The following is a 13,099-nucleotide window of genomic DNA, read 5'->3' as shown; positions in this document are numbered from 1 at the left end:
ATTTTAAGATTTTTTGTTCTAGTTCTGTAAAAAATGCCTCTGGTAATTTGATAGGGATTGCACTGAATCTGTAGATTACTTCAGTAGTATAGTCATTTTCACAATATTGATTCTTCTAATCCAAGAACATAGTATATCTCTCCATCTGTTCGTGTCATCTTTGATTTCTTTCATCAGTGTCTTATAATTTTCTGAGTACAGGTCTTTTACCTCCTTAGGTAGGTTTATTCCTAGGCATTTTATTCATTTTGTTGCAATGGTGAGTGGGATTGTTTCCTTAATTTCTCTTTCTGATCTTTCATTGTTAGTGTATAGGAATGCAAGAGATTTCTGTGCATTAATTTTGTATCCTGCAACTTTACCAAATACATTGATTAGCTCTAGTAGTTTTCTGGTGGCATCTTTAGGATTCTCTATGCATGGTATCATGTCATCTGCAAACAGTGACAGTTTTACTTCTTTTCCAATTTGTATTCCTTTTATTTCTTTTTCTTCCCTGTTTGCCATGGCTAGAACTTCCAAAACTATGTTGAATAATAGTGGTGAGAGTGGACATCCTTGTCTTTTTCCTGATATTTGAGGAAATACTTTCAGTTTTTCACCATTGAGAATGATGTTTGCTGTGGATTTGTCATATATGGCCTTTATTATGTTGAGGTAGGTTCCCTCTATGCCCACTTTCTGGAGAGTTTTTGTAATAAATGGGTGTTGAATTTTGTCAAAAGCTTTTTCTGCGTCTTTTGAGATGATCATATGGTTTTTATTCTTCAATTTGTTAATATGGTGTAGCACATTGATTGATTTGCGTATATTGAAGAATTCTTGCATCCATGGGATAAATCCCACTTGATCATGGTGTATGATCCTTTTACTGTGCTGTTGGATTCTGTTTGCTATTATTTTGTTGAGGATTTTTGCATCTATATTTATCAGTGTTATTGGTCTGTAATTTTCTTTTTTTGTAGTATCTCTGGTTTTGGTATCAGGGTGATGGTGGCCTCGTAGAATGAGTTTGGGACTGTTCCTTCCTCTGCAATTTTTTGGAAGAGTTTGAGAAGGATGGGTGTTAGCTGTTCTCTAAATGTTTGATAGAATTCACCTGTGAAGCCATCTGGTCCTGGACTTTGTTTGTTGGAAGATTTAATAACAGTTTCAATTTCATTACTTGTGATTGGTCTGTTCATATTTTCTATTTCTTCTTGTTTTTTTAATTAAAAAAATTTTTTTGGCTCTGTTGGGTCTTTGTTGCTCCGTGCAGGCTTTCTCTAGTTGCAACCAGCGGGGTCTGCTCTTCGTTGTGGCGTGCAGGCTTCTCATTGTGGTGGTTTCTCTTGTTGTGGAGCAAAGGCTCTAGGTGTGTGGGCTTCAGTAGTTGTGGTGCATGGGCTCAGTAGTTGTGGCTCGCAGGCTCTAGAGCTCAGGCTTACTAGCTGTGGCACACGGGCTTAGTTGCCCCACGGCATGTGGGATCTTCCCAGACCAGGGGTCGAACCCACGTCCCCTGCGTTGGCAGGCGGATTCTTAACTACTGTGCCACCAGGGAAGTTCCCATGTATGTAAACTCTTTAAAGGAAGGGGCTTGGTGTGTCTTGTTCACAGTTAGATCCCCAGTGTAGTTCCTGACACATAGGTGTGCTCAAAGAATTTGCTGAATGAATGAAATAACTTTTTATGACACCCAAATCAGGCAGCCACAAGTCCTATACTGTTTCACTTTTTGTAGAGTCCTGAATAACAGTAATACTGTAGGAGAGTCCTCACTGACTTCAAGAGATTCTACTGTGAGTCCATTTACTTTTGACAGAGGCTACAACTTTTTCTTCTCTGATAATCTTCGCTCTAGGCCAAAAACCTGTTGTCATTGCTTTGTTCACATTAAACAATAATCAGTGAGATTCCTTTCACCCATCATTTCACTTCTCACTAGCATGGACCTCAGGTACCACTAGAGGCATTCTGGTGGGCTAGTCCAGCCAGCTCTTCAGGTCATTAGTGCCACACATTAAGCTCTGGGGAGGGGGCAGGCTTTTGTCCTCTCAAAAGTGTGCAGAGTTTTGAGTCTCTGATATAGCTTTCAGTGTTAACAGATAGGAATTGGGTGACTCAAATGATGTGCCAGACCTTCTGTGTGTTATCTCAAATACTGCTTCCAACCAACCTCAGAAGCTAAGTACTATCATCATCCCTGTTTTACAGAAGCGCAAAGAAGTTAAATACTTGACCAAGTTCACACCAAGATCTGAACCCAGGTAGTCTTACTTCAGAGCCTACGTTCTTATCCGTGCCCATTGCCAGCCTCGTGCTCATTCATTTGTAAGTAACCTGTGCTTTCTTTCTGAAAGCTTATATTTTTTCTTTATTCTTAAACTTCAGAAGTTTCATGAGGATATATCTATATGTATGCCTTTTTTCAATTATCCTGACTGGCAATCAGTGAATGCTTTTGTTCTGACAACTCTAGTCTCCTCCTGAGGGTAGTTTTCTTGTATTGTGTGGTTTTTTTGTTTTTTTTTTTAATTCTGTTGTACTGTGTTTTGATTATTGCTTTCTCCAGTATGGTCTTTGCTCTCCCTCTGGAACTTCTTTTATTTCCGCTTAGGCCTTCTAGGCCTGCCTTCTGTTTCTATTTTTTTTTTGTTTTTTTCATTCAGGAATTCCATTTCTTTTTATTTTTGCCCTGGATAGTGTGTTAACTCATTCACTTGCTTTTCCAGATAGCAAATTTGTTCTTCAGAAAGGTCTCTTCTACTTTTTACTTCCTTAATTGAAATTTAAAATTTATAAATCATGTTTAAAGAATTTCCCAGTATATTATTTTGTTCTGGTTATTTTTTGCATTCAATATCATATAAAAATACCATAACCAAGTAAACCCAATTTATTTTAGAAATGTGAGGCTATTTCCACATTAGGAAATATTAATGCAATATCTCACTTTAATATTTAAAAGGAAAAAATCTTAGGGTCATTTCCACAGACATTGTAAAGGTATTTGATAATCAATACCCATTCTTGATTTAAAAAAAAGAAGAAACAAAAAACAGCTCTTGGTAATCCAGGAAATGAAGGATACTTTCTTAATAGGCATTTTCATACTTAACGTTGAAATACTTAAGCAGCATTTCCCATGTGTATTCCTCTGGACTGTGGATCTGGTGTTTTATATAAAAAGGGGTTTCTTGGTATATTAGTTAGCATAAAGCAAGATATTATAACAAACACCAACATTTTAGAAGCTTAATGCAATAGAAATTTATTTCGCCCTCATGTAATAGTCCAATGTGGATGTTTCTGGTTGATAGACAGTTTTTCTCTGTATGGTGATTCAGGAACTTGGGTTCCTTGCATCATGTGACTCTCTCTTTCCCTAAGGCCTTGAAATCTTCTGTTTCCAGCTGGTAGAAAAGCAAAGAAAGGGTGGAAAATGCATATTCTCTTCTCAGTTTCTGTGGCCTGGATATGACACACATTTCTGTTCACATTCCTTATTCCATTTACCAGACAAGTGACCTCACCTGTCTGTGTGTGGTCAGGGAGGGGAATGGAAAATAGTATCTTGCTGGGCAGCCACAGGTAGGGAATAGCCACAGGTAGGCATTCTCATTTGTAACTGGCAGGAGTAGAAATTAGGACCGTCTGAATGGAGGACACTATGGTAATATCTATGAAATTAAAAATATACATATCCTTTGACCTTAAAACTCCACTTCTAGCAATTTTTCTGCAGATATATTCACAAATGTGTGCATGTTTACATTTAAAGGATATGTCTAGTAATACTCTAATAGCAAGAGGTTGGAAATATTCTGAATGTCCATCAAAGGGTACTAGATGAATAAGTTATTATATATCTGTATAATGGAACACTTTGCAGCCATTAGGAGGAACAAGGCAATGATAAGTATACTGCCTAAGGGGAGAAAAGCAAGGTACAAAGCTGAGTGCATTGCTGCCATTTATTTAAAAAGAGAAATATATACACTTATGCTCATATATTCATAGACTACTTGTGGAACCGTCACAAGAAACTGGTAACAGTGGTTGCTTCTGTTTAAAACTATAAGATAATGGGGGTGGGGTGGGAGGGAGACATGCTTTTACTGTGTACTCTTTTTGTGATATGCACCTTTTAAATATAAAAGTCAGTTGCAGAAGTATAGTAAATAACATGGAAAGATGGTTGTAATATATTGTTGCCTGAAGAAAGCTGCTTACTGAAAAGAATGTAAAATATCTTCTTATTTTTATAAATAAATTAAAATTTTAAATGGCATATACTAAAATATAGTGGTTTATTTGTGGTTTTTGCTTATCTGTATTTTTTGATTTTTTTAATAATGAACATATATCACTTTTGTAATTTTAAAAAATTATGAAAATAAAAAAAGAAATACAATGAAAACTTTTCATAGGAGTCCCAGTTAACCCTGCCATGAAATCTTCCTCCATTTTTCCTGTTAAGATTAATGAATGCTTCTTTTTTGCTTTCGTGCTACATTTTTCATAAATTTATGACACTTTGAATTGCATTATCATGTACACATTTGGCTCACCTACTCTGTGCATTCTTTAAGGGTCTGGATCATACCAGATTAATCCAGGTATCCCTGTCAGTGCCAACAACAGTGTCTTTCCCATTAACAGGTGTGCATTAAATATTGAGTTGGTGCTTAAAGCAGGGAATACAGTGAGTAAAGTGGTTGTGAATTTTGTTGCATGATGCAGCCTGTATTTAATACTGTATCAGATCCACTGACTCTTTAGTAATGTCAGTGGCTTATTGGGTGGAGTGCAGAGTACATGGGTCAAAAGGTTTCCTTTCTAAAATGATACTGGTTGCCTTCAGGGATCACTGTCTCTGCATCATAAGTTAGTGTGGGCCTGTTATAGAAATTTATGTAGTAAAAAAATGACATAAAGTTAAATAAATGTAAGAGTAATCAAACTGCTGATGACATAGTCCCTGATCTGATACAGGTGAGACACTCCTATCAGCTTGGTATTTTAATTTTAGTGCCGTTTCCTCCTACTTTTCAGACTATTTTCCTTTCCCCATTTCTATCCTTTTGCTACAATCCTCCTTGTACACATCCCTGTATTTTTGATGTGATCATCATGGTTTGGTTATGAATGAATGAGAAGAAATGCAAATAGAAGAACTGGGAGTGGATAACATTACTTGCAGCAGTAAGATTTTTTTTTTAAACATCTTTATTGGAGTATAACTGCTTTACAATGTTGTGTTAGTTTCTGCTGTATAACAAGGTGAATCAGCTATATGTATACATATATCCCCATATCCCCTCCCTCCCATCCTCCCTATCCCACCCCTCTAGGTGGTCACAGAGCACTGAGCTGATCTCCCTGTGCTATGTGGCTGCTTCCCACTAGCTATCTGTTTTACATTTGGTAGTGTATATATGTCCATGCTACTCTCTCACTTCGTCCCAGCTTACCCTTCCCCCTCCCTGTGTCCTCAAGTCCATTCTCTACGTCTGCGTCTTTGTTGCTGTCCTGCCCCTAGGTTCATCAGAAACTTTTTTTTTTTAGATTCCATATATATGTGTTAGCATATGGTATTTGTTTTTCTCTTTCTGACTTCACTCTGTATGACAGACTCTTAAGTCCATCCACCTCACTACAAATAACTCAATTTTGTTTCTTTTTATGGCTGAGTTATATTCCATTGTATATATGTATCACATCTTCTTTATCCACTCATCTGTTAGTGGACACTTAGGTTGCTTCCGTGTCCTGGCTATTGTAAATAGTGCTCTGATGATCATTGTAGTACATGTCTCTTTTTGAATTATGGTTTTCTCAGGGTATATGCCCAGTAGTGGGATTGCTTGGTCATGTGGTAGTTCTATTTTTAGTTTTTTAAGGGACTTCCATACTGTTCCCCATAGTGGCTGTATTAATTTACATTCCCACCAACAGTGCAAGAAGGTTCTTTTCTCCACACCGTCTCCAGCATTTATTGTTTGTAGATTTTTTGATGATGGCCATTCTGACTGGTGTGAGGTGATACCTCGTTGTGGTTTTGATTTGCATTTCTCTAATGATTAGTGATGTTGAGCATCCTTTCATGTGTTTGTTGGCAATCTGTATATTTTCTTTGGAGAAGCGTCTATATAGGTCTTCCACCCATTTTTGGATTGGGTTGTTTGTTTTTTTGATATGGGCTGCATGAGCTGCTTGTATATTTGGGAGATTAATTCTTTATCACTTGATTGGTTAGCAAATATTTTCTCCCATCTGAGGGCTGTCTTTTTGTCTTGTTTATGGTTTCCTTTGCTGTGCAAAAGCTTTAAAGTTTCATTAGGTCCCATTTGTTTATTTTTGTTTTTATTTCCATTTCTCTAGGAGGTGGGTCAAAAAGGATCTTGCTGTGATTTATGTCATAGAGCATTCCTATGTTTTCCTCTAAGAGTTTTATAGTACAGCAGTAAGATTTTTTTAATTGAAAATTTCTTGAGAATAGATTTGATGATCTGGGTTCTCTGCAATTCCCAGTTTTGTTGCCACAGTGACCTTATCCTCTCTGTTTGTTTCCTATGTTCTAGTTATAGAGGTTTACTTATTATGCTCCAAAGGTTCCTTCTAGGGCCTTTCCTCAAACCTTTTCTTATTGGGAGGTCCTCTGCATGTATCCACTGATCCAAGCATTACCTTCCCATGAAGAGCCAATTCAGATGCTGCCTCTTTAAAGAAGTCACTGCAGACCTTCCCAATGTGTTTCACTCTTTACTCACTCTACCATTAAATTGTTATACCTCCGTTAGAGCACTAATTATAGTTTACTAATGTGTTCATTCTATACACATTCATTGAATGCCTACCACACATATGTTGTTTTGGGAGCTAGGATAGGACACCACTACTGCAGTCTGTCCTCAGGAAGCTTACAGTATAGTGGAGGAGACAGATGAGCAGGACAGTTGCAGTACAATGTAATAAGTGCAGCGAGTGTGTGCAGGATTCTGTGGGAGCACAGAGAGGGAGCATCTAATCTAGCAGGGGATGGGGATTCCAGGTAGATTTGAGTTGGACAGCATGTTGTAGGTCATGGAGATATGAAATGTCTTGTACTTCTGAAGAATGATAAGTAGCTCAGTTAGGCTGAAGTGTGGATGGGGGAAGTGGCAGGAGATGAGGCCAGAGAGGCTAGAAGGGGTAGAATCCTGATGGGTCTTTTGTGCCAAGGTAGGGATATGAGCTTTCTGAAAGCAACTTAGAGCTCCTGAAGGATTTTATGTGGGGAACATGTGAGTAAGCCTTAAATTCTGTGAGTTTCTTGAGGGCAGGAATCAAGTCTTATACATCAGTATATCACTTTAGCATCTAATACAGAGCTTAATACATAATAGAGGCTCAGTAAGGTAGAATTGGATTTGCTGAGTATTGCTCCAGTTTTTTTTTTAAAGAATCGATTTATCTGAAATAATAATAGTGTTGAACACTTTTTGCACTCCATCAAGTCTGCAACCACTATCTTACTTAATCTTTACAACTATGGTCTGAGGTAGGTATAGTAGCTTAGAGGGTTTAAGTGAGGGAACTGTAGTATAGTAGTTAAAACTACTTAAGTTTGAATTTCAGCTCCTCAATTTACTAGTTTTGGACCTGAAAGTTACATACTTGCCTCAATTTCCTCATCTGATAATGATGATAATGATAATAATGTTACCTACCTCATACCTCATAGGGTATTGTGAGGATTCATGACACATGTAAATACATGTAAAGTGCTTGATTCTGTAGTTGCTAAGTGATTGCATGCTCAATAAATGTAATTCTTAGCTATTAAGAAACATACCCCAGAGTCACATGAGCAATTAGTGGTGAAGCCCACAGTGAACAAGGCAATCTTATTTCAGAATCTTTACTATACTATGTTATAACTGCTTTTGTGGTTATAGAGAGATGATTAAAGATGGGTTCTAAGCAGTGGAACAAAATGAATTTCATTCAACATGGGAAATACGATTTAGGGTAGGGAATTCTTCTTAGGGGCTCTTCACATTATCCCCACTTAAAGAACTCTTCTTTGCTACCTTGCCTGCATATAGGGACTTACGTGAGAAATACATCTCTATAATTTAGGTAAATGACATTAATTCCAGATTTATAATGCACATGGCTAATGAACCTGAAGAATATCTTACAAAGGTCTCACTCTCGGAGTTGACCTACTAGTGCTGACACCTGGAATACCATGTCAAGTCTTGTTGCTCTGTTCACCATCTCCATACTCCCTAGATTTTTCCAACTTTAGGAGCCAAGTGGGAGTCTTATGTTGGAGGATGTTGTGCAAACCACATGCGTAAAGAAAATAATTTACATTTTTCCTTTCTTAGCTTCTGGAACATCAGTGATTCCATCCTCCCACTTCTATTGGGCAGAAATTGAGGTATTCTCCTTATGGTCCCTCATCTTCTCCAAAATCCACCACCACCACCACACATACACACACACAAGCACACACACAAACACACACACACTCTCTCTCTCCTTGCTATACATGTCACAGGGATCCAGCGTAACTACTTTTTTCTGACTCAAGGACCCAAGAATATGCAAAGTCTTTGGTAATAAAGGAGCACACCAACATTCCACCTCCATTCCTACCCTTTCCACTCATGACTGTATTTTAGCTTTCTTTTCTCTGTTTCTTTGCTCACCATTGTATCCCTCTATCCCTTGCACAATGCCCAATGCCTGGTATATAGTAGGCATTCAATAAATAGTTTTTGAAAGAATAAAAAAAAACAAGATGCATTGTATATTCAGTATCTTAATGATATTCAATTACAGAAAAATGTGCAAAAATATTGCCTTGCTTTAAATGTTTTATGAGAGCAGACTGTTCTTAGCAAGTGGGCCCCACCTTCACCTCCACTGCCACATTAGAGCTCCCACAACTTCTAGATTTATTCAGTTACCCTGAATATAGCTCTGGTGGTAAAGAAACTGAATGGATGCCCCACAAATTTGGGAGGAGATCTCCGGGTTGGAGGCAGGTCTATCTCCAATGGGATTGGTTATTTTTTCCAGGTTCTTTTGCAATTTCATGACTTCACAATGGAAAAGTTTCCACAGATTTAAGTTCATCAGGGAAATAAACAGATCATAGGAAGACATACTACTTACTGTTAGAAAGGGGTAGGAGAAAATAATCTGAGGAAAGTAGAAGATGTCCAGAAAGCCCAAACAACCCACTTTTTAGGTCTAAAGCCTCCTTGGAAATCACTGGCTTCCACAGACTTCCATCCTGGAGGGCAGCATATCTAATTCTCTTAGTTTCCAGTTTTTGAACCCCTTGCTTACATCGTCAGTTATATTTGAAACTGTAATAATCTTTTCCCCTTGTTTTCTTTCACTTCAACCCTCGCATATACCTTTTCTCCCACCACCCTGATAACCTGATAACGTTTTAGAATTTTAATTAGTTCAAATTGGTTGACATCACTTGTTTATCAGGGTGCTAAAACCTGAAAAATTGTAGCTGTAGATATCTGGGACCACAGTCCAGAATAAATAACCTTCATAATTCTGGTACCTATAAAGAACTCAAATATAGGTAGACAGTGATACTGAGGCAACTCTCATTTCACTGGTTTCCTAGGAAAACCTTTAGAAATGCGAAACAGAGGCTTAAACTTTAGGACCTTATCCTTGCCTGAAAGTCCAGACTTATGTTAGTCTGGGCCATGATGATGCACCAGTAGACTGTCCAGACATGTTCAAAGCAGTCAAACTGGTCCTTCAGGACTTTGATTGGCCCTGGATTACAAACGATGTACTGCAATATGCAGAAACACTCAATCTGTGTCCAAAGATGAAGAACATCTGAATATCTGCTACTAGAGACCAAGTATCGTGTGTGTGTGTGTGTATGTGTGTGTGTGTGTGTGTGTGTGTGTGTCTGCCACGTGGAGGTCGTCTCCAAGACTTCAAGAGAAAGTGATACTCAGGCTTGAATTTGGTGTCCTTCACACATAAATCTCGTTCATAGCTTGCTCTGTCTCCAAACCTCCTTAAGAAATTAGAAAAAGAAGACCAATTAAACCCAAAGCAACTCAATAAAGAGCAGAAATAGAAAAATAGAAAAGAGACAATTAATAGAGAAAATTAACAAAGCCAAAAGTTTTTCCTTTGAAAGTACAATAAAATTGATGAACTCTTACCATGACTGATAAGGAGAGAAAACAGAAATTACCGTAATTAGGAATGAAAGCGGAATATCACTATAGATCATACTGACATCGAAAGATTAATAAAGAAATATTATGGAAATTTGATGCCAGTAAATTCAAGAAATTAGATGTTTTGAAATTTCTTTAAAACACAACTTACTAAAGCTAATACAAGATGGAATAGAAAATCTGAATAGTCCTATATGTATTTAAAATTTTGAATGTGTGGTAAAAAACGTTCCTGTGAAGAAAACTACAGGCCCAGATGGTCTCTCTGGTGAATACAATCAAACATTTAAAGAAGCAATAATATGAATGTTAAACAAATTCAGAAAATAGAGGAGGGAACATTTTCTAACTCATTTTATGAGGTGAGTATTATCCAGATACCAAAACAGAAATAAAAATCCTTAAAAAATATCATCAGGTTGAATCCAGGACTGTATAAAAATGTTAATACATCATGATCAAGTGGGATTAGTCCAGGAAACAAAATTGCTTAACCCAAAAATTAATGTATTTCACATTTTAACATAATAAAGGAGAAAACCTATATAATCCTTTCAATACATACAGAAAGAGCATTTCACAAAATTCAATAATTTTTGACTCAGCAAATCAGGAATAGAAAGAAATTTCTTTAACTTGTTGAAGAGCATCTATAAAACACCTGTAGCAGCCTCGTATTTAGCACTGAAATATTGAAAGCCTTTCCTCACGACTGAGAAAAAAGTATGGATGTCCTCTCTTAGTACTTCTATTTAATGTTGCACTGGAGCTCCTAGCCATTGCAATGAGGCAAGAAAAAGAAGTAAAAGATATAAAGCCTGCAAAAGGCATAATTCTGTACTTAGAAAATCTTAAGGAATCTGTAAAACAACTACTGGTACTTATAAATGCATTTAGAAAGACCACAGAAACAAGTTCAATTATATTTTTATAGATCAGTTGCAAACAATTGGAAAATGCAATTAAGAATATAATTCTATATCAGAAAACCCCGAAAACCATAAAATACTTAAGAAGTAGATCATCAACACCAATGTAAAATCAAAAACTATAAAGCTTCTAGAAGAAAACACACACTTGGGTTAGGCAAAGATTTCCCAGAGAGAGCATAAATAGCATTAAATAGAAAGGAAAAAAAATTGATAAATTGGAATTCAAACCTTTTGCTCATCAAAAGTTACCACAACAAGAAATGAAAAGGGAAGACACAGACTGGGTGAAAATGTTTACAATATACATATCTCCTGCAAATCAATAATAAATAGACAACTCCATACAAAATGGGCAAAAGACTTGAGCAGGTAGTTCATAAAGGAATGTGTACAAATAGCCATTAAGCACATTAAATTACTTATTACCATTAGTCTTCAGAGAAAATGCAAATTAAAATTACAATGAGGGGCTTCCCTGGTGGTACAGTGGTTGAGAGTCTGCCTGCCGATGCAGGGGACGCGGGTTCGTGCCCTGGTCCGGGGGGATCCCACATGCCACGGAGCGGCTGGGTCCGTGAGCCATGGCCGCTGAGCCTGCACATCCAGAGCCTGTGCTCCGCAACGGGAGAGGCCACAACAGTGAGAGGCCTGCGTACCGCAAAAAAAAAAAAAAAAAAAAAATTACAATGAGATACCATTTCATATCCATTATAATGGCTAAAATTAAAAAGATAGACAACACCAACTGTTGGTGAGAATGTGGAGAAACTGCCGTTAGGAGTACAAAATTATACAATCATTTGGAAAATATTTGGCAGTTTCTTGAAAAATTAATCATATACCTGTGCTGTGGCCCAGAAATTCCACTTCTAGGTATTTATCCAGAGGAAATGAAAACATATGCCCACAAAAGGACATGCAAAAGAATATTCACAGCAACTTTATTTATACTAGCTCCAAACTGGAAAGAACCCAAATATCCATCAACAGAAGGATAAATTATGGTATAATTCATATAAAAGAATACTACTCAGCAAGAAAAAAGAATGGACTACTGATATATGCAGCAATAAGAGCAAATCCCCCAAACATCATGTTCAGTGAAAGAAGCCAGACACAAAATAACATACTGAATGATTCTATTTATATAAAATTATAGAAGAGGGAAAATTTATGTTGATAGAAATAAGAACAGTGGTTGCCTGTGGGGGCATATGGTAACTTTCTGGAGTGATGGAAATGTTCAATATCTTGATTGGTGTGGTAGTTACATGGATTGGTACATTTATCAAAACTTATCAAGATGTAGACTTAAAAAAATAAAAAGATGTACACTTAAGGTTAGGCATTTCATTGTATGTATATTTTACCTCTATACAAACCAAACCAACAGTTAGCTGTATGCCATTATAACAGTGAGCAAGGGGTGTTAAATTTGAAGTTGGGCAAAAATTATAGTAAAGAACGAATGGGTGGTAGTACCATCAGACATAGATTTCAGGGCAAAAGCATTATGTGAAATATTAAATAAAACAAAGTAATGCATTTTGTAGTGATAAAAGGTAGAATTTATAAGAGATATTTATATCTGGAGGGTACAACACTGAACTATATAAACCAAAATATTGCAAATACTAGGGGGATTTGAGATGATCACAGTAACTGCAACTCAGTAATTGAGAAGATACATGGATAAAGAAATGAGGATATATAAAATTCAGTTGAGAAAAATTAATGATATATATTAAACTCTATGCCCTAACAAAGAGACAATATACATTGTTTCCCAGTGTCCATATTAAACATTTATAAAATGTGATTATATAATGGGCCAAATAGAAAACTTAAATTTCTAAAAGCAGAAAATGTATACGCCACAGTCTCTGACTACAATACCATAACAATGAAATTGATTAAAGCCAAAAAATCTAAACTCTTGAATAAATCAAAAAACATTCT

The 13,099-nt window shown here is 36.7% G+C and overlaps 1 long non-coding RNA gene across 2 annotated transcripts in view; it reads left to right on the top strand.

Annotated features, from left to right (window-relative positions):
- Positions 1–13,099, top strand: part of LOC109552347 (uncharacterized) — a 400,848-nt gene that overhangs the window by 19,139 nt on the left and 368,610 nt on the right. For both annotated transcript variants that reach the window (XR_012332608.1, XR_012332607.1), the window contains exon 2: positions 2,197–2,313. This is a non-coding gene — a long non-coding RNA (uncharacterized lncRNA). The remainder of the gene's footprint in view (positions 1–2,196; positions 2,314–13,099) is intronic.

This window comes from Tursiops truncatus, chromosome 6 (assembly GCF_011762595.2).
Source record: "Tursiops truncatus isolate mTurTru1 chromosome 6, mTurTru1.mat.Y, whole genome shotgun sequence".
NCBI lineage: Eukaryota > Metazoa > Chordata > Mammalia > Artiodactyla > Delphinidae > Tursiops > Tursiops truncatus.
This window is presented reverse-complemented; position numbering and strand designations above follow the sequence as displayed.